Source organism: Typopeltis vanoorti, chromosome 3, assembly GCF_054136105.1.
Source record: "Typopeltis vanoorti isolate ZY-2024b chromosome 3, IOZ_Tvanoo_1.0, whole genome shotgun sequence".
Lineage (NCBI taxonomy): Eukaryota > Metazoa > Arthropoda > Arachnida > Uropygi > Thelyphonidae > Typopeltis > Typopeltis vanoorti.
Window position 1 is genome coordinate 137,278,875 of NC_143551.1, and position 23,011 is coordinate 137,301,885.

The window sequence follows — 23,011 nt, forward strand, 5'->3', positions numbered from 1 at the left end:
TTTGTTCTTATCCATTTGGTTGCCTGTGTTTAAGAATCCGATGCAACAGTCATAAAAGATTCGGACCGAAGCGGGATATATAGGGAGTAGATGTTATAAAGGAGGGTCACGACTAGCATTAGTACTGAATTAGAAGGTATTATCATTTCAAAGTGGGGTAATTTAAGTATTACAAAGTAACTATGTGCCAGTCTGAGAGTTCTCTCCTTGGCTGAAAGGTATTTCCAATCTAGGAGTTCAGGGTGGCACAGTGAAACAAATAAATTTTCCATGAACCTTAAAGAAGGAGATAACTCCAGCCATCTCTAGCAACAGAACTGGCTCCTCACAGATACAGTTCCCTTTAAGAAAGGTCAGTCAGTTACTTGACTATTTATGCAGCAAGAGTGCACATAGAGCACTATATCTTAAACTATTAAAAAAGGGATTGTATGCAGTGCCATATCAAAATGTAATATCATAATGTAAATGTTAAGGGAGGCAAGACAGAAGATAAAGAAATATATACAAGTCCATATAAAGAAGAATCAGAGACATAACAAATTTTGTAAAATCATGACTAAAAGGATTTTTTATATTAAAATACCTTTTATTCAGATTTTACAAGTATATTAAGTCTCAGAGAAATACTGGTAAGTTAATAAGAAAACTTAGTGTAATTGAAATAAACATAATATTTTTTCTTTGATTTCAAATGAATATTGTAATATCAAAAGTTTTCGTGTAAGAACAAAGGAGATTATATTGTCTAAGTATCATAGTAAACAAAAAATTCCAGACAGGATTAAGAAGATTAAGTCCTGACCTGAGGCTACTGCACATGTGCAACGCGATATTACACAGGGGTCCCCATCTAATTGCACTGATAGACGTGGGTGTCGGATGCAGAAAATTAAGGTACCGAGTGGACGATGACATCATAAAAAAAACGAAGATCATCGGAACCATATAAAAAAGAGTTGCTGAGTCGAGTTTGAGGCTTTTTGGCAAGACTCGCAAGTTTTTTTTGTTTTAAGTAGTCGGTTCAAGCCTTTGAATAGAACATCACTCCAGACTGGAACTCGATCTCCTAGGAAATCGAGTTCCAGTCTGGAGTGATGTTCTATTCGTGGGGCAGCGAGTCACATGGAGCTCTGATGAGAGAATTCAGACTCGTGCCAGTTTTAAGATTAAGGTAAGCAGCGAATTTGGGATGTTCATTAACGACAATAAGTTTTGTTGGAGTCGTAAGTGATAAATAGTTACCTAATTCGGAGATCTATACTCACGATGCAAAGCCCAGAACACCGATACATCGAAAGTGAGTCAAATTAGGAGGAACCAAATGTTCAAAGCCGTAGCAGTCAAGTTGTCCACAAAAATACCGAGGAAGAAGTTGCAGTAATCTACGAAATATGTCTATATACAGTAACGGAGACTAATGGAAACTAAAGGAACAATCAGCTATAGAGGGTCTGTCTGACTTCATGAAAAGTAAGAACTTTCCATTATTTTGTCAGAGAGAAATATAGACTGTGATAGTGATTTCAGTTAATGGAATTGTTTTAATGATAAAGATTACAGGACTTTAGACCTTTAGCAAACATTTTAATTTACTAAATGTAAGAGAAAGCTTAGGTGAATTGTAATGGGAATCTAATTGTACTTGAAATTTGTAGTAAATCGTTAAGGTAGAAAATTTTCTTATAGATCTGCTATCTATAAGAAAATTTTCTACATTAACTGAATATATGTGAGTTTCAGAAAAGAGAGAAAAATTTCTAGACAAGTAATCCTGATGAAATTCAGATGATTGTGTGAATGATATTTTAAACTTTTATTGAGTTGTTAGACATAGCTTGCATGTTAGAGATACATCAGATCAATTTGTGTCATTTTTGTAATTAATTCTTAGTAATTAATAAATTGTTTTCTTGTCAAAAAAATAACTTGCCTGATTTCTAATTTCAATGCACTACTCATAAATACGAACCTATGTGTCTTAAGGGAGATAATGATACGACTGCAAAGTAAAGAATATTTGAAATTTTTGACTTAGAGACTAATTGGGAAGTAAGGAGTAGTGTATCATACTGGGTGTTTTATTCTTCGGAGGGAGATACTACTCTTATCCTAGAATTTTGGTGGAACAGCTGAATAACGAATAAATATTCCAAAATTTGATTTAGAATTAACACCAGTAAATCAGACAGAGATTGGCTCCAACCCGAGACTATTTCTTTGTTCGTGACGTTTTGTACACGTGAGACTTACAATTGGCGGCCACAATATTTAAAAAGAAAGAATATACAAGTATACAAGGGGGTGCTTAAGGGTCAAAGCTGTATAAGTGAGAGGAGACCTCCACATAGCCTTTAAAGGAATGCGGAGAACCGACCAGGGCTTCTGACCTAATGTCCAATCCTGACCTTCTCGTGGTGCACCCTGTTGGGTATCTACTTTGATACTGAATGAACGAGGATGGGCTGGCAATTTGGGATTTAGCCGACCAAATTGTATTCTTATTGGTTAAACCAAAATAAAAAATGATGGTACAACATGACAAAATTTCATACCTGCTGGGGCGTCGCCGGGTTAAACAAGGCCCCCGTTGTTTTCGCCAGGGAACCAGGTCAAACAGCGAAAAGTCAGCTACTGGAACAAATCTGAAAACAAACCCCAACTCAACATCACCAGAGTTAAAGATCGGTACTATCAACGTAAGAAGCCTGAATGGCAAAGAAATGGAGCTAGCTGAGGAATTAGATAAGTACCAGATCGACATAATAGGGGTGACTGAAACAAAAAAGACCAAAACTGGTGAGATCTTTCTGAGCAATAAATACAAAATGTTATATTCAGGCAATGACAATCAAGGAAAAGAAGGAGTAGCCATAGTATTCAACACAAAATACGAAGGTAATCTTCTTGAATGGCAGTCAGTCTCAAGTAGAGTAATGTGGGCAAATATGAGAATGGGGAACTGGACAATGAGACTTATTTGTGTCCCACAGAAGGTTCTACTATGGTAGAAGTGGAGGAATTTTTTTATGCTTTAGAAAAAGCAACTGACACAATGAAAAAGGAAAAGTTGGTCTTTGTTGGGGATCTAAATAGCAGAGTAGGAATTGATTGTGAGACATACAAAAATATTTTGGGAAAATTTGGAGAAAAGAGCAAAGCTAATAATAATGGCAAATATCTGTTGGATTTCTGCTCAGGACATGGACTGGTTATTACTAACACCATGTTCCAACATAAAAATGTGCAAAAATTCACATGGAGAGAAGAGGCAAGGAATAAGAAAAGTCTCATTGACTATGTTATTGTTGATAGTGATGTTTTCTCCCTGGTGCAGGACACCAGAGTGTACAGAGGATTTGAAATTGGAAGTGATCACTATTTAGTCTTGAGCAGGATAAAATTGAATTTCATATTGAAAAGAATAACATGTAAGAAAGTTTTAAAGCGAATAAAAGTTGAGCAGCTCTCAGATGTAAACTGTAGACTAAAATACAGAAATATTATTGAAAAGAAAATGAAAGAGTTTGAGAACAGGAATCAAACCTTGGAGATTCAGTGGCAAACTCTGAAGGAAACATTGATTGATTCTGCCAGAGAGGCATGTGGTGAGGTTGTGTGCAAAGATAAAAAAATCAGAACTCCCTGGTGGACACAGGAAGTTAAAGAGGCAGTGAAGGAAAAGAAGAAAGCATATCAAAAGTTCCTGGCAAATAAGTCAGCTTTTACTCTTACAGAATACAGAGACAAATGTAAGAAAGCTAAACAGTGTGTAAAACTAGCTAAACAAAAGTCATGGGAGGACTTTGGCAAGAATATAGAAAATAAATATCAAGAAGGTGGCAAAATATTCTGGAGGTTGTTGAAGAAGCTTAGGAATGGAGGAAAGAGTGCTGTAAAAGGAATTAGAGATGATAAAGGTGACATGAAAACAGGAGAAAAAGATATCCTTGAAGTATGGAGTAATTACTTTGAAAAACTGCTAAATGAAACAAGCAGTGATGACAGCACAGTGATAAAAAACACTGACCAGGCATGCAGTCAGGAATACATATCCATACTTGAAGTAGAAAAAGCCATCAAAGGCTTGAAATGTGGAAAGGCAGCAGGAGTAGATGATATTCGACAAGAAATGCTGAAGTATGGTGGTATAAGAGTCTTACAGTGGCTGCACTGCATAGTTCAGAAAGCCTGAACAGAGGGACGAATTCCCGATGATTGGAGTAGAGCTCTCATAGTACCCATATATAAAAAGGGAAATAAAACTGAATGTGAGAATTACAGAGGTATTTCCCTACTGAGTGTTCCTGGCAAGATCTATGCAAGTATACTTGAGAAACGGTTGAGAAGAATTGTGGAAGAAAAGCTTGGTGAAGAACAAGCTGGATTCAGGCCAAATAGAGGCTGTCAGGATCAGATCTTCACTTTACGACAAATAGTCGAGAAAGCATGGGAATATAACAAAGATCTGTATTTAAGTTTTGTCGATTTGGAAAAGGCATATGACAAGGTGCCAAGAGAGAAGCTATTCAATACGCTGCAGTTATATGGTGTCAATGGGGCATTATATCAAGCAATACTTAGTCTTTATTTGAGTTGTGAGTCAGCAGTTAGAATTGAAGGAAGTACAGGAAGATGGTTTAATGTTAAATCTGGTGTGAGACAAGGATGTACATTATCCCCTCTGTTATTCATTATCTATATGGATCACATTATGAAGGAATGTGGTATTAAACCTGATATCAAAATTGGAGATGTTAATGTCAGCTCTTTGCTTTATGCGGATGATGTTATACTTCTAAATAAATCCGCTACAAGTCTGCAAGATTCTCTGACTAAATTGAATAGCTGTTGTAATAGATATGGTATGAAGGTCAGCAATAAAAAGACAAAGACAATGAAAATAGGCAGAATCATTGAAAATGTCAACTGTGTTGTGAATGGAGAACCTGTGGAACAAGTAAAACATTTCAGCTACTTAGGCACAATTTTTACTGAAGATGGTAAACTAAATATAGAAATAGACAACAGAATCAGCAAAGCTGGTATCGTGGGAAGTCAATTGAATAAATTCATATGGAATAAGAAAGAAATTAGTCGGAACACTAAATTAGCTGTATACAAGACTGTGTTCAAACCAATTTTAACTTATGGATCTGAGAGCTGGTTCAGAAGTAAAACACTTGACCAAAGACTAGAGACCGCAGATATGAGAGTCCTGAGAAAGATTAGAGGCGTGAACAGATGGCATCAATGGCAATATCATATTAAAAATGAGGATATTAGGAAAGAACTTGACATTGTCAGCATCCAGGAATGCGTTAGCAGAGCTAATCTCAGATGGTATGGTCACTTAAATAGAATGGGAGAGAAAAGATTAGCAAAACAAGTGTTCTCTGCCAGGTTGGCAGGAAAACGACGCAGAGGAAGACCAAGATATAGGTGGATTGATACGGTACAAAGTGCCTTAGACGATAGAAATATAAGATCTGATAATGTTGGAGTCTTGACAAGTAACAGACTGATTTGGAGGAAAATTGTAGATAGGAAGTTAGTAATGATGTAATTTTTTCATGTAGTACTGTCATATCCTGTACACCCCTTGAGGGTACATGGCAGGAATTTGATGATGATGATGATGATGAATATACAAGTAAATCAATTAAAGAACTTAAATACTAAAATTAAAATAATAAAATTTTACAATGCTGCAGCCAACAGGATTTAATTCACACAATTAATTAATCAATATAGTGAATTAAAGTGAGAAGTTTTGAGTTAGAATCAGGCAGTTAAAAAGAAATTTTTTTTGTGAAGTTTTAAAATTGTTTGTGAATTAATATACAAGTATGAGTCAACCGTCTAGTACAAGAATAGATGACATAGAATTTTTCAGATCTATAAATCCTCAGCAGGTTTTTCCACAATTTTGCGGAGAGGAAACTGACGACGTATTAGCTTGTTTGCTTCATCGAGGAATTAAGGAAGGTGGGTAGATGCGCAGACTTCCAACTTCTCATCTTTTTAAGAAGTAAGCTTGTAGGAAGAGCAAAAACCTTTCTGCATTCTTCCCCTATTTTGAGAGAAACTTTGGAATACTCCAAGTTTAAGGAGACTTTAATTTCTCAGTTCTCCAAAGTGAGAAGTTTAGGCCCTAATATATGGAAGTTACAGAGAAGTGCTCAAAAGATAAGGAAAACGTAACCAAGTACTACAATAGATTACTGACCATTGCCAACAGGCTGACAATCACAAATGAGAAAAAAACCTCACCTCGACTGGGCAGTGTTTCATCAGTTTAGGCTAGGGGTGAAGCAAGAGTTGAAGGAGACTACCTACAAGAAAAAGATCACCAATCTTGAGGAATGTTTCACTGCTGTGAAAGAGAAGGAACAGATGCTCGGAGACATTCGTCCCGCATCTACTGCCAGCTACATTAACGTGATTAAGGAGGCAAATAGTTCCAACTGCGAGAATAAAATTGAGAACGAATCTAGCTCATGTATAGGGACAAATAAGGATCAAAGGGATAGTGAGGAAGTAAGATAAAAATCAATCAACACTAATCAAGAGGCTGAAATTAAAATGAACATCACAAAAGAAGTAGGGCTAACAAATATGGAAGTATGCACTTTGATTAAACAAGAAGTTGAACAATTACAACAACCAGTCATGGACCGTCTTGATGCTGTTCTAAACCAGCTGGCGGCAATGACCGTGAAGTCCTCAAACCGAGAGGTTTAATGAATTCATCAGACAAGAAGTAGAAAGAATTCAACAGCCTATGATAGACCATCTGGATGCTGTAATGCAAAAGTTGGCAGCAGTGACAGAACGGAAACCAGAGGAGTCGCTACCTAAATCAGAACGAAGTAGTGGGCAAGGAGAAAGAAAGGAGCCTCCTCAATGTTTTAATTGTGGCAAGATTGGGCATTTAGCCTGAAATTGTTTTAGTAACAAGAGACCCTCCAATAGAAATAATAGATATGAGTCGAGATTTGGGCACACTCCGCATAATTATGAAGGTAAACCATGGAGGAGAGGACAAAGGAATCATGAACATCTAAGAAGATCGAGAACGATAATCAAAGGGAATATATAGGGATGTTATAGTAACATATTGCTAGATACTGGTTCCTGGGCCTCTGTAATTACTGAAGATTATCTTCAAGAAATAAAATCCAGTGTATGGTGAGGTATTTCTAAACTAAAGAGACCGATAGATTATCAGGAATCTCAACATCAGAGATATATGTAACAAAGAAGGTTAGAGTAATATTGTACTTACCTGAATTTAACATGAATGTTTGGCAAGATTACTTGGTCCTCCTTGGATATCTCACCTAAGCGCACAAATCATATTGGGAATAAATTTTCTAGAGAAGTACAAATTCTCATGCGACTTCTCTCGTAATGAAATGTTCCTTATGGGAAGAAAACGGTCAGGTAAAGGGAGAAATAATAATGGAAAGCAAGTTAGGGAATCACATCAAGGCAGAATGCAAAATGAGACTAACATCACACAAAGTGTACAGTCTAAAAGGGATAATGAAGAATGTATAGATAACCAGACTGATTCTTCATTAACTTCAACATCCGAAGACAACAGCCAGACTGAGACTTACCTCATAACAAGCGTCAAAGTAGTAATGATCAAAGCGTAGAAAAAAAAATTAGGTGAAAGTAATCAGAGAACAATCGCTGTGAATTTAACTGAGAGATTTGAAAGATCTAGAGATTCCTTTAACAAGTCAAAGTGGAACAGGAACAGAAGAAGCGAAGTAAATGTATAATCTAAGTGGCAGTTTATTTATGCCCACTTCTTATGTTTTCGTTTCAGGCTCAGAAAAGTAATAAGTGAATTATTAGTTTGGAATTTTGCTATTGCCACAAAGAAAATAAGTCTAATTATGGGAGTAGAGCACTTGCTGAAATGAGATACAAATTAGAGACAGGAAAATTATTGAAGGATTAGAAAAAAACTTTTGGGATCAAAATTCTTTCCAGAAAATGTGCAGGAATGGAGTTAAAAGAAACTTTTTTGAGTAGAAAAAAATTTTTTAGAAGAGGAAAACTTTATAAAATCTTGACTAAAAGGATTTTTTATATTAAAATACCTTTTATTCAGATTTTACAAGTATATTAAGTCTCACAGAAATACTGGTAAATTAATAAGAAAACTTAGTGTAATTGAAATAAACAATGTTTTTTCTTAGATTTCAAACGAATATTGTAATATCAAAAGTTTTTGTGTAAGAAAAAAGGAGATTATATTGTGTCTAATTATGCCATAGTAAACAAAAAATTCCAGACAGGATTAAGAAGATTAAGTGCTGACCTGAGGCCCCATGTAATAATGTGCTGCACGCGTGCAGCACGATATTACACAGGGGCTCTCCCATCTAATTGCACCGATAAACATGGGTGTCGGGTGCAGAAAATTAAGGTACCGAGTGGATGATAAGTCAGAAAAACAAAGGTCATCGGAACCATATAAAAAAGATTTGCTGAGTCAAGTTCGAGGCTTTTTTGGTGAGACTCACAAGACACGGAGAAGGATAGATTTATCAGTCTGTCCATAGTAAGGTTGTCCACAATTACACATAATCTTGTATACTCCTAGGAACTGAAGATGGTAATGTTTATCTTTAGGTTAACTAAGGAAAGAACGGAGTTCAGGAAAAGTAGAGAAACATGTTTAAATGTTGAACTTTTTTAAAATTTTAGCCAGTTTGAGGGACTAATATAAGGCAAGAGGCCAGAGAGGAGACCTCCACATAGCCTTTAAAGGAATGCGGAGAACCGACCAGGGCTTCTGACCTAATGTCCAATCCTCACCTTCTCGTGGTGCACCCTGTTGGGCATCTACTTGGATACTGAACGGACGAGGATGGGCTGGCAATTTGGGATTTAGCCGACCAAATTGTATTCTTATTGGTTAAACCAAAATAAAAAATGATGGTACAACATGACAAAATTTCATACCTGCTGGGGCGTCGCCGGGTTAAACAAGGCCCCCGTTGTTTTCGCCAGGGAACCAGGGCAAACAGCAAAAAGTCAGCTACTGGAACAAATCTGAAAACAAACCCCAACTCAACATCACCAGAGTTAAAGATCGGTACTATCAATGTAAGAAGCCTGAATGGCAAAGAAATGGAGCTAGCTGAGGAATTAGATAAGTACCAGATCGACATAATAGGGGTGACTGAAACAAAAAAGACCAAAACTGGTGAGATCTTTCTGAGCAATAAATACAAAATGTTATATTCAGGCAATGACAATCAAGGAAAAGAAGGAGTAGCCATAGTATTCAACACAAAATACGAAGGTAATCTTCTTGAATGGCAGTCAGTCTCAAGTAGAGTAATGTGGGCAAATATGAGAATGGGGAACTGGACAATGAGACTTATTTGTGTCCCACAGAAGGTTCTACTAAGGTAGAAGTGGAGGAATTTTTTTATGCTTTAGAAAAAGCAACTGACACAATGAAAAAGGAAAAGTTGGTCTTTGTTGGGGATCTAAATAGCAGAGTAGGAATTGATTGTGAGACATACAAAAATATTTTGGGAAAATTTGGAGAAAAGAGCAAAGCTAATAATAATGGCAAATATCTGTTGGATTTCTGCTCAGGACATGGACTGGTTATTACTAACACCATGTTCCAACATAAAAATGTGCAAAAATTCACATGGAGAGAAGAGGCTAGGAATAAGAAAAGTCTCATTGACTATGTTATTGTTGATAGTGATGTTTTCTCCCTGGTGCAGGACACCAGAGTGTACAGAGGATTTGAAATTGGAAGTGATCACTATTTAGTCTTGAGCAGGATAAAATTGAATTTCATATTGAGAAGAATAACATGTAAGAAAGTTTTAAAGCGAATAAAAGTTGAGCAACTCTCAGATGTGAACTGTAGGCTAAAATACACAAAGATTATTGAAGAAAAAATGAAAGAGTTTGAGAACAGGAATCAAACCTTGGAGATTCAGTGGCAAACTCTGAAGAAAACATTGATTGATTCTGCCAGATAGGCATGTGGTGAGGTTGTCTGTAAGGATAAAAAAATCAGAACTCCCTGGTGGACACAGGAAGTTAAAGAGGCAGTGAAGGAAAAGAAGAAAGCATATCAAAAGTTCCTGTCAAATAAGTCAGCTAGTGCTCTTAAAGAATATAGAGACAAATGCAAGAATTCTAAACACTGTGTAAAACTAGCTAAACAAAAGTCATGGGAGGACTTTGGCAAGAATATAGAAAATAAATATCAAGGTGGCAAAATATTCTGGAGGTTGTTGAAGAATCTTAAGAATGGAGAAAAGAGTGCTGTAAAAGGAATTAGAGATGATAAAGGTGACATGAAAACAGGAGAAAAAGATATCCTTGAAGTATGGAGTAATTACTTTGAAAAACTGCTAAATGAAACAAGCAGTGATGACAGCACAGTGGTAAAAAACAATGACCAGGCATGCAGTCAGGAATACATATCCATACTAGAAGTAGAAAAAGCCATCAAAGGCTTGAAATGTGGAAAGGCAGCAGGAGTAGATGATATTCGACCAGAAATGCTGAAGAATGGTGGTATAAGAGTCTTACAGTGGCTGCACTGCATAGTTCAGAAAACCTGGACAGAGGGACGAATTCCCAATGATTGGAGTAGAGCTCTAATAGTACCCATATATAAAAAGGGAAATAAAACTGCATGTGAGAATTACAGAGGTATTTCCCTACTGAGTGTTCCTGGCAAGATCTATGCAAGTATACTTGAGAAACGGTTGAGAAGAATTGTAGAAGAAAAGCTTAGTGAAGAACAAGCTGGATTCAGGCCAAATAGAGGCTGTCAGGATCAGATCTTCACTTTACAACAAATAGTCGAGAAAGCATGGGAATATAACAAAGATCTGTATTTAAGTTTTGTCGATCTGGAAAAGGCATATGACAAGGTGCCAAGTGAGAAGCTATTCAATATGCTGCAGTTATATGGTGTCAATGGGGCATTATATCAAGCAATACTTAGTCTTTATTTGAGTTATAAGTCAGCAGTTAGAACTGAAGGAAGTACAGGAAGATGGTTTAATGTTAAATCTGGTGTGAAACAAGGATGTACATTATCCCCTCTGTTATTCATTATCTATATGGATCACATTATGAAGGAAAGTGGTATTAAACCTGATATCAAAATTGGAGATGTTAATGTCAGCTCTTTGCTTTATGCGGATGATGTTATATTTCTAAATAAATCCGCTACAAGTCTGCAAGATTCTCTGACTAAATTGAATAGCTGTTGTAATAGATATGGTATGAAGGTCAGCAATAAAAAGACAAAGACAATGAAAATAGGCAGAATCATTGAAAATGTCAACTGTGTTGTGAATGGAGAACCTGTGGAACAAGCAAAACATTTCAGCTATTTAGGCACGATTTTTACTGAACACGGTAAATTAAATATAGAAATAGACAACAGAATCAGCAAAGCTGGTATGGTGGGAAGTCAATTGAATAAATTCATATGGAATAAGAGAGAAATTAGCTGAAACACTAAATTAGCTGTATACAAGACAGTGTTCAAACCAGTTTTAACTTATGGATCTGAGAGCTGGGTCAGAAGTAAAACACTTGACCAAAGACTAGAGACCACAGATATGAGAGTCCTGAGAAAGATTATAGGTGTGAACAGATGGCATCAATGGCAATATCATATTAAAAACGAGGATATTAGGAAAGAACTTGACATTGTCAGCATCCAGGAATGCGTTAACAGAGCTAATCTCAGGTGCTATGGCCACTTAAACAGAATTGGCGAGGAAAGATTAGCAAAACAAGTGTTCTCTGCCAGGTTGGCAGCAAAACAACCCAGAGGAAGACCAAGATATAGGTGGATTGATACAGTACAAAGTGCTTTAGACGATAGAAATATAAGATCTGATAATGTTGGAGTCTTGACAAGTAACAGACTGATTTGGAGGAAAATTATAGATAGGAAATTAATAATGATGTAATTTTTTTCATGTATTACTATCATATCCTGTACACCCCTTGAGGGTACATGGCAGGAATTTGATGATGATGATGATATAAGGCAAGTAGATGTAACTCCTGGGGGGGGGATAGTAGAATCTCCATAAGTTGGTTGACGACAGCGAAAAATAAATTTCTAAATGCTTTTTAAAGTAACCATTATTAAGAAAGGTCCTTTTGAGGAAATTGAGTCCATTTTGAAGCTCTATGTCGTCTGATAATAAGGATCTGGCCTGATGTGCAAGGGTGGAAACAGTGCCAAATTTCTGTGGAGGGTAGTGGTGAGAGGATGCATGAAGATATCTGTCTGTATGTGTTGGCTTCCTAAAGATTGAAATTTTAATATTATCAGAGCACCTTGTAAGTTTACGTCTACTGGTAAGTTTATGTCTAAAAAAGAAAGATAATTGTTTGTTTCTAGCTCATAGGTGAATTTGATCTTGTGATGAAAGTTATTTAGATGATCCAGAAAACTTTGAGGTTATCTAGGCCATGTTCCCATAAAAGAAAAACATCATCTATATAACAGAGCCAGATTTTAGGTTTTGGTGTGGCCGAGTAAATCGCTTTTTCTTCCAAGTCTTCGAGAAATATATTAGACAGCACCGGGGAAAGCGGACTACCCATAGCTAGTCTGGAGTTTTGTTTAAAGATCTTGTCCTCGAATCTAAAGTAACATGAGTTGATACAGTGGGTAAGTAAGGCAAAGAACTTTGATAATTTGCTCTTGAGAAGAGTGAAAACCTCCTGGGTTGGATCATTTGCGAAAAGTGATACTACTACGTTGAAGCTTGCCATCAAATCTGATTTGTTCAGTCTGAGGTCTTTGATCTTAGAAACAAATTTCAATTAATAATATTAAAATTTCAATCTTTAGAAAGCCAACACATACAGACAGATACCTTCATGCATCCTCTCACCACTACCCTCCACAGAAATTTGGCATTATTTCCACCCTTGCACATCGGGCCAGATCCTTATTATCAGACGGCATAGAGCTTCAAAATGAACTTAATTTCCTTAAAAGGACCTTTCTGAATAATGGTTTTCTTTAAAAAGCATTGAGAAATTTCTTTTTCGCCATCATCAACCAACTAATGAAGATTCTACTACCCACAGAGCTTACATCTCCTTGCCTTTCATTAGTCCCCCAAACTGGCTAAAATTTTAAAAACGTTCAACATCAAAACATGTTTCTCTACGTTTCCTAAACTCCGTTCTATCCTTAGTCAACCTACAGATAAACATCACCATCTTCAGTTCCCAGGAGTATACAAGATTATGTGTAATTGTGGAAAACCCTTACTACGGACAGACTGATAAATCTATCCTTCTCCGTGTTGAAGAGCACAAAAGAGATATATCCTATAACAGGATCCGAGCTGGCGCTCTCGCCAGCCACGTCTTGTTCTCTATAAACTCTGATGAAGGCTGCCAACATCAAATAGGCTGGTCTCAAACTTCTAATATTCATAAATGTTATGAACTTGAAAGACGTATTCTTGAGTCTAAAGAAATTACCTTAGATTCAACTCACATGAATAGCAGCCTTAGCTACAGTTTACCTGATTCGCACAGCTCTGCTGTCCAGATTTCTCAACTATTTATTGTACAGTGAAAATCTGATCCTGACAGCCTCTAACTGGCTTGAATCCAGCTTGTTCTTCACCAAACTTCTCTTCCACAATCCTTCGCAACTCTTTCTCAAGTATACTTGCATAAATCTTACCAGGAACATTCAGTAGAGAAATACCTCTGCCATTCTCATTCAGTGTTATTTCTCTTTTTATATATATAACTAAAAACTATTTTCAATTACATGAGATGAAATAAATGTTTGTTTGGTTGCATTTGAAATTTTTAATGTCATTAAGACAGATCACAAAGGCTAACTTCAAATAAAATTCTACTGCCGAATTGAAACTAACATGCTGCATAATGTATGTGTGTGACTCTGCCTGCCAGCCCAACATGGAAGCAGCATGCAAACAAATAGCAATAAAATTCAACTGAAGGGTTGAAACTTTGTGTCAGTTATGCCCGCCCACGGAAGCAGTACACAAATGGTAATAAAGAGTCCTGTCAGAACGATAAACAGGTGAAGCACCAACCAAAGTGAATGTGTTAAAACTGAGAAATATATAGTGAATGTTGTTATTATGGCAGTTTTTTTCAGATATTTTGGAATTTGGTTGAAGAGAATCAGCATTTCAACTCAACAATTGTCGGCTTGCCTTTGTCGTTGAGTCACGAAATCTTTTGTCAATACCACACCAATCATATAGTCTTCATAGTCGCTCTATCTCTACCGGCCTACCATTGCTGTCCATTTCACACTCTGCTTTCACTTCTCATTAGTCATTCCTGAAGGATTGTTCATTACATATCTCAAGTCTTGTAAATTAATATTTTTAATAATAATTTATTACTAATTTTTGCTTGAAATACGGAGAAACGTTCAAGTTATAGTGCAAGTTTTAAAGTCCAAGTTATTCATTTTGCAGAAAAACATGGCAACGAGCGAGTAGTGAGGCTGTGAGTTTACAGTGACTGAGTTTAATGTGCAATATTGGCATAAACAGAAACTTGCATTAGAAAGCACCAATAAGTCAAAAGCATTCCGAGAATCTAAAAGTGGAAAGTTTCCTGAATTGGAGGATGAGTTACTTGAATATGTGTTATATTTGCATGAAGATGGTTGCTGTGTTTTGCATGAAATGTTACATTTCAAAGCACATGAGTTAGCTACAAAATGAGGTGTCAGTTGCAAAGATCTGAAAGGGAGCCGAGGTAGGATCACAAGATTCATGAAAAGGAAAAGTCTTTCCCTTCATCGAAGGACATCCCTTTGCCAAAGAATGCCAAAAGATTTCAAGGATAAATTGATGGATTTTCATCGTAACGTGATTCAACTTAGAAAGAGCAATAACTATATGGTATCACAAATAGCCAATGCTGATCAAACACCCCTCAATTTTGAAAAAAAGTGTAATAATATGCACAACTGGAAGTGAAAAACAGCAATGCAAGCTCATGCTCACAATTACTGCAGATGGAAAAAAGTTGCCTTCTTACGTAATATTTAAAAGGAAAACAATGACAAAGGGGAAATCCACTCCCCCTGGAATTCATGTAAGAGTCCAAGAAAAAGGATGGATGAGCATTACATTAGTTCAAGATTGAATTAGAACAGTTTCAGAGAAATGGCCAGGGACCATATTCATCCCAGTCTTTCTTTCTTTGTTTTTCTTTTTTTAATTTAATGTTCCACCATAGTAAATTCAAAAAAGAAAGACTATTCTTTAAATCTGCATCTGCACTCAGGAATCAACTTAATTTAAACAAATACAGTTGCATTAAACTTCCCAAAATTTGGGAAGCTTTAATTATCAGAGATCCCTCTTTACATCCCAGGCCACCTGCAAATGCCCATAGAGAGCACACCACCTAGATAGGACTTTAGTTTCACTTTGTATTGTATTTGTGTGCGTTGTTACAAAAAGTTTTTGTAATCCCCGAAGATGTCTCTGTGACAGAGACAAAATATTGGAAGTATTAAAATTAGTTTTAATCCTTTCTCAGTGCTGTTAATATTCCATTAAACCTCTAACATGGAAGGTTTATTCAGTATGGGCAAAGCAATGTCAATTTAATGTGGAAAACTGCAAAGTTATGCATTTTGGGATACAAAGATTACAAGCTGTGTACCACATTAAAGGAAATATACTCCAAGAAATTGATGAAGTCACAGATTTGGGGATAGTAGTAGACAGACAGTTAAAGTTTAGAGGGCATACTGTTCAAGTTTAGAGGACATACTGCTAAAGTTTAGAGGACATACTGCTAAAGTTTAGAGGACATACTGCTAAAGTTTTGAGGACATACTGCTAAAGTTTTGAGGACATACTGCTAAAGTAGCCAGGTTAGCTTACAGGATTACTTGGTTATTGAAGAACATACTAAGCAGCAGAGATTAGGGAGTTATCATTCCTCTTTTTATAAAGCCTTAATACAACAACATCTGTATTACTGTGCTGAGGTCTGGTCACATGGATTTCTTGGGGATGAAGAAGTGATGGAGAGGAGCCAGAGGTGAGTAACCAAGATAGTGAGTGGTCTGAGGAATTCTTCCAATAAAGAGAGATTGAGACTTAGTGAATTGCAAATGTTGGTTGTTGTGTGGGAGGGAGATGATAGCAGCATTCAATTACTTAAAGGATTTTATAGGACTGATGCAGGAGAAATGTTTCAGCACTTGGCTAGAGGGTGCACAACAAGAGGTCATCTCTGGAAGTTGGGTAAGAGTAATTAATAAGTGCATGAGAACTAGATTTTTCACGAGAGTTGTGAATGAATTGAATAGATTGCCAGAATCAGTTGTTAGCACTTTGTTCAAGGATTTCAAGGATTGGGTTCAAGGAGAGGTATGATAGATCGTGTGGATAAATTCAGCTTCCCACGATGAGTACCAGGATTCCATGGAAGTGCCCGTACAATAATAATAATATTATTATAAACTTAAAGAGCCATATAATAACATATTAAAACTAAACATGATACCATGCTATGTCAATGAATACAAGAAAATTTAAACACAAAGTTTCTATTAAGATATTATAAAAATTTACTAATATTTAAGTTTTTTTTTTTTTAATTTACAAAAGATATATAATGAAACTAATTGTTTTATACTTACCTACTCCAATGAACTTCACATAACCCAGTGTAAGAATTCAGAGCAGTTTTTCATGTATATGTGTGATAAAATCCTCCAATTAAGATGATGACTGAAATATTTGTACCTGGTAAAATCTGACATAATGTCTCATGGGGTTTCCATAGAATTTGCATTTTGGTGTCTGCTCATAAACAGGTTTGCACATAATTAAAAATAATTGATAAATAATATACTCATATCTTTTCTGTCACAAACTGCATATTCAGCAAGCACTTCATAATTCATATACTTCTACTTTCTTCACATACATTAAGGGCACTTCATTTTACTAAAGAGTTCCATAAATGATGAAATTAAAGTTTTTGAACATCAGATATTGCGACACATCTATACAAGAGAGTTCAACTCTAAAAAAAATAAGTAAATAAAAATCTATAAGTAAATATTATGAATCACATAAATTACCAATTAATATACCAAAGATATCTACATTTAAAAACGTTTACTAACCTGAATTACAAATATGAATATAGTATAGGCTTACATAACTGAAAGAGAGTTAGCCTGCCCTTGTGAGACAGGAAAGGTTTTTCATTCCACAAAAAGGCAAACCAGTCAGAACACAGCTTTTTCCCTTAAATCCAAAATGACACAATCAACTGCTTAACATAATTACATGGATCCAAAATAATGCCAAAATAAGATAATTTTGCAATTAGAAAGCAATGGATAACAATTTTTTCCCTCTTCAAAATAAAGATGTTTATTTATTTAACCTTTAATTTATTTAAGATGTTTATTTATTTAACCTTTAATTAGTCACATGGGGTTTATTTGATCCAAGCTGTCATTCAAGTTTAATTTCTGAAAAACCCAATGATGGATTTTTGTTGTAATTTCATGTAGCTGAGTTTCTTGCTGCCCCCCCCCCCCCCCCCCCACACACCACCACCACCACAGCGAATCAGTCGCATGCGGGCCGTTGGCGCAATCAGTTGTGGAGTAAGGAGTAATTTCTGACATTCTGACCCTATGCGACTACTTACATGAGTATTTTTCAAGTGATTTTTTTTTTCTTTTGAGATTTTATACTTTTATTCATATTTTCTTGTTCTACTCGCAATGATTACATTTGCTGACACTGAGTTTGCCATTATCAAAGTAAATCAAAGCATTTTTGAGCTGTTTTATTTATAATATTGTGATTTATGTCTATTTTTTATGCATTCTTGGTGGGTATTTATAATATTATTTGTTGCAGTATGGAAAATGACTTCACGTAAAAACTTGACAGAGGAAGAGGTAGAAGCCTATTTGGAAGAAGTTCAAAGGATGAATCAGTGGTGAAATACTGAGTATTCATGAGAATGAAACTGAGCAAGAAGCGAGCCATACGGAATCACAAAGTCCAAAGCTGTAATTCTTATTTCTTCCATGCACGATGCCCCTGAAATTGATGAGGAATGTCCTGAAAATAATAATGGTCTGAAATAATAAAATTTCATAATTCCACAAAAGGGAGTGTTGATACATGTGATAAAATGTGTATGATATATAATCCTGGAAGACATACTAAAAGATGCCCTTGATGCTGTTATTCCATTTCTTGAATATATCTGCAATAAATGAATATGTCCTGTATAATTTTGGACTGCCTAAGAGTTCTAAAATGAGAAAAAAGGACTTTCTAAAGAAATTATCCATGTAATTGACCAGATCATTTAAAAAAAAAAAAAGTTTAGATATTCCACAAGTACCAAGGGATGTCTGGAAAAAGCTACAAGAAAACTTGGTTATTCCAGAAGCTCCACAACCAGAATCAAGCACCTCTGGATATTCCAGAGGGCCGCTGTGTAATATTTCCAAGATCAAAGGATCATAAAATGAGGTCAGAGTAAAAAATGTCTGCGCTTTGTCACAATGAGCATTCTTCAGTAAGATGCAATAATTGTACATTAAATTAAGACTGAATAAAAATATTAATAATTATTATAAAAATAAAGCAATATTAATGATTTGTTCATTTCATACTCACCATAATCAACTTTATAATAAATAAAACATTTCATGAGAAATATTAAAAAATAAAGAAATATCATAAATTTAATTTGGGGGGTCAAACAGGCCCCATGTGACTAATTAAAAGTTAATTTGGTTGTTTTAAGTTGCTATTATATACAGTATATAACAAATGGTGTTCAGCTAACACCTTTTTATATTCTTATAGAGATTGGCGAAGCCTTTAAATCCTATCTAGGTTTTGGAGACTGGGTGGACAGTCTATCACTAATTATAGGTGGCACTGATGAAGAGACAGGCAAACAAGTGTCGCCATCTCTGGATACCTGACCTTAACAGGATATGTTACTATCTGAAATAATGTGGGTTCTATGGTTGATTTTCTTGATTTAATGGAATGAAAAACCTACTTGCCTGTGCCGGAGATTGACTAACCTGGAAACCGGTCAAAGGTAAGCTTAGAAAAAGTTTCTCCAGTCAGCGACTAGACTTGAACTTAGGTCTACCTTCAGGCAGCTTAGCGTAGAGGATGCAAGCACCACTTCCACTGAGCTACACAGGCCTTTAGGTGTTCTAATAAAGTATGTATAATAATAAAGTATGTATGCTAAAATAAAAGCAAATGCGGTAAATTACATGTTAATTTTTAAAAATGATTGAAAAATTTAAAAGAAGTTTTAAATGAAAAATGTCTTTGTGAACATATTGAAAAAAATTAACTATACAATGGACACAACATATCCATTGCATTTTAATAAAAACTTGAAAATTATAACAAAAAATTTTAATGAAATTTCACTTTTCTGTTCTCAAATGAAACAACATTATCTATTGAATCATAGTTTATTAATATGATGAACAGCAACTGCATATATGGTGATACTGGTGAGGGTGTTCCCTATTACACAAAGCTGGTTTTATTGGATGAAGTTCATCTGTTTTCACAGTTGCTTGGGGATCACAGTAGCACTGCTACTGTGATCAACAAACAGTAAAAAAATTTTGGATGTCTGATGTGTAGTAGATAAATTCTTGACAATGTTTATAAGGTAGAGAGGGGTGAGTAAAATTATTTTTAAAGAAAGAATCGATTTTTACATGTTTCAGTTTCAACATCTCATTCAGGATAAATGCATATGGTTCAATATAAGAATCAACTTCCTAAACAATCTTTGAAAGCTGTCATAATGATCATAAGACGACAATAACTTCAGTTAATGTGCCTGATCAATAATTTCCTTTAGATATTGCATCATAAATGCTTTTGTAGACATTCTATACAACGGTTCTGATGTAACTTCAATGTCAAGGTCTTCAGAATGAGACTTTACAAACTATTCCTCCACATATTCAGATGCTACTTCAAGATAAGATTTTGTTCAAAGCTGTATCACTTCTTCAGTCCCCCCCCATTGTTCACTACATTTGAACCCTTCAAAATATGGCACAATTTGAGCCACAAGTTCTTCCATGCCATTTTTTTTATTATTATTTTTATGTTGAGTCCATACACGAGAGGTTGTTAGTCAACCTATAGTAAGTTAGAACCATGTATGGGTAGTGGGTTGGGAAAGAAGAATCCTGTTTACATTTGAATTTAAGCCTGAATATTGTATTACTTGGGAAACACATAAGGGGGGAAGACTATTCTACAATACATCAGTAGCAGAGATGGAGGAGGAGGAAAAGAAACTTGTTCTGTGGGTTTCAAGGTGTACTGTGAAGGGATTTTGGGTGGTAGCTGCACGTGTTCCAAAGGACTTAGTACTGAGTGGGAGAATTATTGATGCTGTTTTATATGAACATTTGCCATAAAAATATTTATAGAATACACATATTGCAGAAACCAAATGCCTGTGCAAAAGTGGGAAGAGTGAGTTGGTAAGAGAAGGGTTATTAATAAATTTAATTGCTCTCCTCTATTGAGGCAAGCATTCAAAGGAGCTCTTAGGAACCTCACCACAAATGTGAGAGCAATACTCAATAGCTGGGTAGATCTGTGATTTATATAAGGTTAACAGCTGTAGAGCGGTGAAGTAACCTCTTCGGCGAAAGAGAAATCCTTGTTTTTTTTTTTTTTGGAAGCTGAGGAGGCCATGGTTGTGATGTGTTTATACCAGGAGAGGCTTGAATCTTCTTGGAATCAGTGTGATTCCAAGAAGAGAAATTTCATCCTGTCTGTAAATTTGAGTGTTGTCAAATGTAATAGTGGAAGAAAATGTTTTTTTTTTTTTTTTTTTTTAATAAAGTAGAACTGGGTTTTGCTGGCACTGAAACTGACAAGTTTATCAGAACCTCATTGGGAGATGGCCTGGAGATGAGAACTGAGGGCAGTGGTGGTTGATGTTCTGTAGGTTGAGGTGATTTGTGTAGAAGGTTTATCAAATGAAAGGGAGGAGTGCAATGTGATGTCATGTGCAAAGCTGCGTACTGGGTTGGAGGTCAACTGAAGTAGGTCATCGATATATAAATGGAAGAGGGCTAGTGAGAGAACAGAACCTTGTGGAACCCCAGCATTAGTTGAACAGTGAGAGTATAAGGAGCCATCTACCATCACACATAGTGTGCATCCAGACAAAAAGCTGCTGATCCAACTTGGACAGACAAAAGATGGGAGTTTGCTTAGTAGGCCTTTATGCCAGACCTGGTTAAAAGCTTTGGAGATATCAAGTACAACTACTTGAGACTCACCAAACTTCTCCATGGCATTTGTCAGAGATGGGTGATATACGTGAGTAAATCACCTGTTGATTGGCAATGACGGAATCCATGCTGGCGGTCATTTATTAGCTAAGTGGCTTTGAGGTAGTGTTGAAGTTGGAAACTGATAGTTCTCTCCATTACTTTAAACAGAACTGAGGTCAGTGAGATAGGGCAGCAGTTTGATGGAAGTCATTTGTTACCCTTCTTGGGAATGGGTTGAACCTATGCCAATTTCCAGGCTGTGGGGTAGATGCCAGTAGTAAAAGAGTATATACAGGTGACATAGGATAGGAGTTAGTTCTGGTGCACAAACCTTCGGGACAGTTGGAGAAATCCCATCAGGGCCAGGAGACTTTTTTTATGTCTAATTTCAACAATATTTTTCTAATCTCTTTCTGGCATAAGAATGTAGGGGGGGGGGGGGGCATTGTATATTGAGCATGTGGAATGATTGGGGGGGGGACATTTATTGTGGTCAGTTATATTTGTGAATTGGAGGCAAAGTGTGAAGCCAGCAGATTGGCTTTTTCAGTGGCTGATGATGCAATAGGATATGATTAGGACAGGAATAGTTTTAGGCAAAAGTTACAACCAATTGTTTTGACAAGAGACCAAAAGGCTCTGCTGAGGCTGCAAGTTTCCTACTTTTTTTTTTGCTCTTTCAAACTCTGTTTTGGAAGCATAGATAGTTTTCTTGCAGCTATTTTGGACTTGAGTATTAAGCACTAAAGGAGGATGGAGTATAGCGTATAGTGAAACCAACTAAGAGTGTCACATGCAACACACAACCGCAGAATGTGAATGTTTTATTACACCACTTTTTGCTTTGTTGCTATGTTCAATGTTATATCTTGTTATATCATGAAACCAAATAAAAAATTGACTTGCTTAGGGAAAAAAATCTAAAATATATATACAAAAAAGTGAGTCAAAATTTAGTGGGTGTGAAAAATGTAAATTTCTGTTTAATATCTAGTTTATAGCACAATTTAAGATAATTACAATTACACAATTGTAGTCTAACTTTTCTTCTTTTTATTCAGCCCTAGAAGGGACCTTGATAAGACATTTATTCCTCTTTTATTTATCATTTGAACTATTTCCATAACCATCATTTGAATTGTTCCCATAAAAAGAGAAACAATGTTAAAGTAAAAAAAAAAAAGTAATGAGTTTTTTAATTATTTTAAAGGATTTACTAAAATAAAGAGCCAAAAGGCTTCAGTTCGGCGATGCAAAATTATATAAGTGGATATTAAATCCAGCATTATTTCAAAGGCCGAACGTAGAAACTATGAAAATTTCATAAAGTAAGTTGACCAGAGAGCTTATGGGAATACACTTCCCGGCATTCACAAGTTGCCTTAGCACGGACTAATAGAAGACATCGGCACCGCCCAAATGTCTACATCAGTGGTTCTTAACCTTTTCAAAGTCATGGAATACTTTTGATTATAAGAAAAATTTGGGGAACACCAAAAAAATTAGGATCATAAAACTAACAATAAACATATGCATGGACTTGCCTTTTATAAAACTGGAACTTATTTAAATGTGATACTTGAGCTTGTTGGCTTTTGCAGATTTCAGCAATATGAG

At 35.8% G+C, this 23,011-nt stretch overlaps 1 protein-coding gene across 7 annotated transcripts in view; it reads right to left on the reverse strand.

Annotated features, from left to right (window-relative positions):
* dop (microtubule-associated serine/threonine (MAST) protein kinase dop) overlaps window positions 1-23,011 on the reverse strand; it is a 677,535-nt gene that overhangs the window by 604,728 nt on the left and 49,796 nt on the right. For 4 of the 7 annotated variants that reach the window (XM_090390876.1, XM_090390874.1, XM_090390875.1 and 1 more), the window contains one exon: window positions 16,709-17,097. The gene's annotated coding sequence lies outside the window, so the exon portion shown is untranslated. Of the gene's footprint in view, window positions 1-16,708; window positions 17,098-19,144; window positions 19,283-23,011 lie in introns of all 7 variants that reach the window. The other 3 variants (XM_090390878.1, XM_090390879.1, XM_090390873.1) reach the window with 1 other exon arrangement.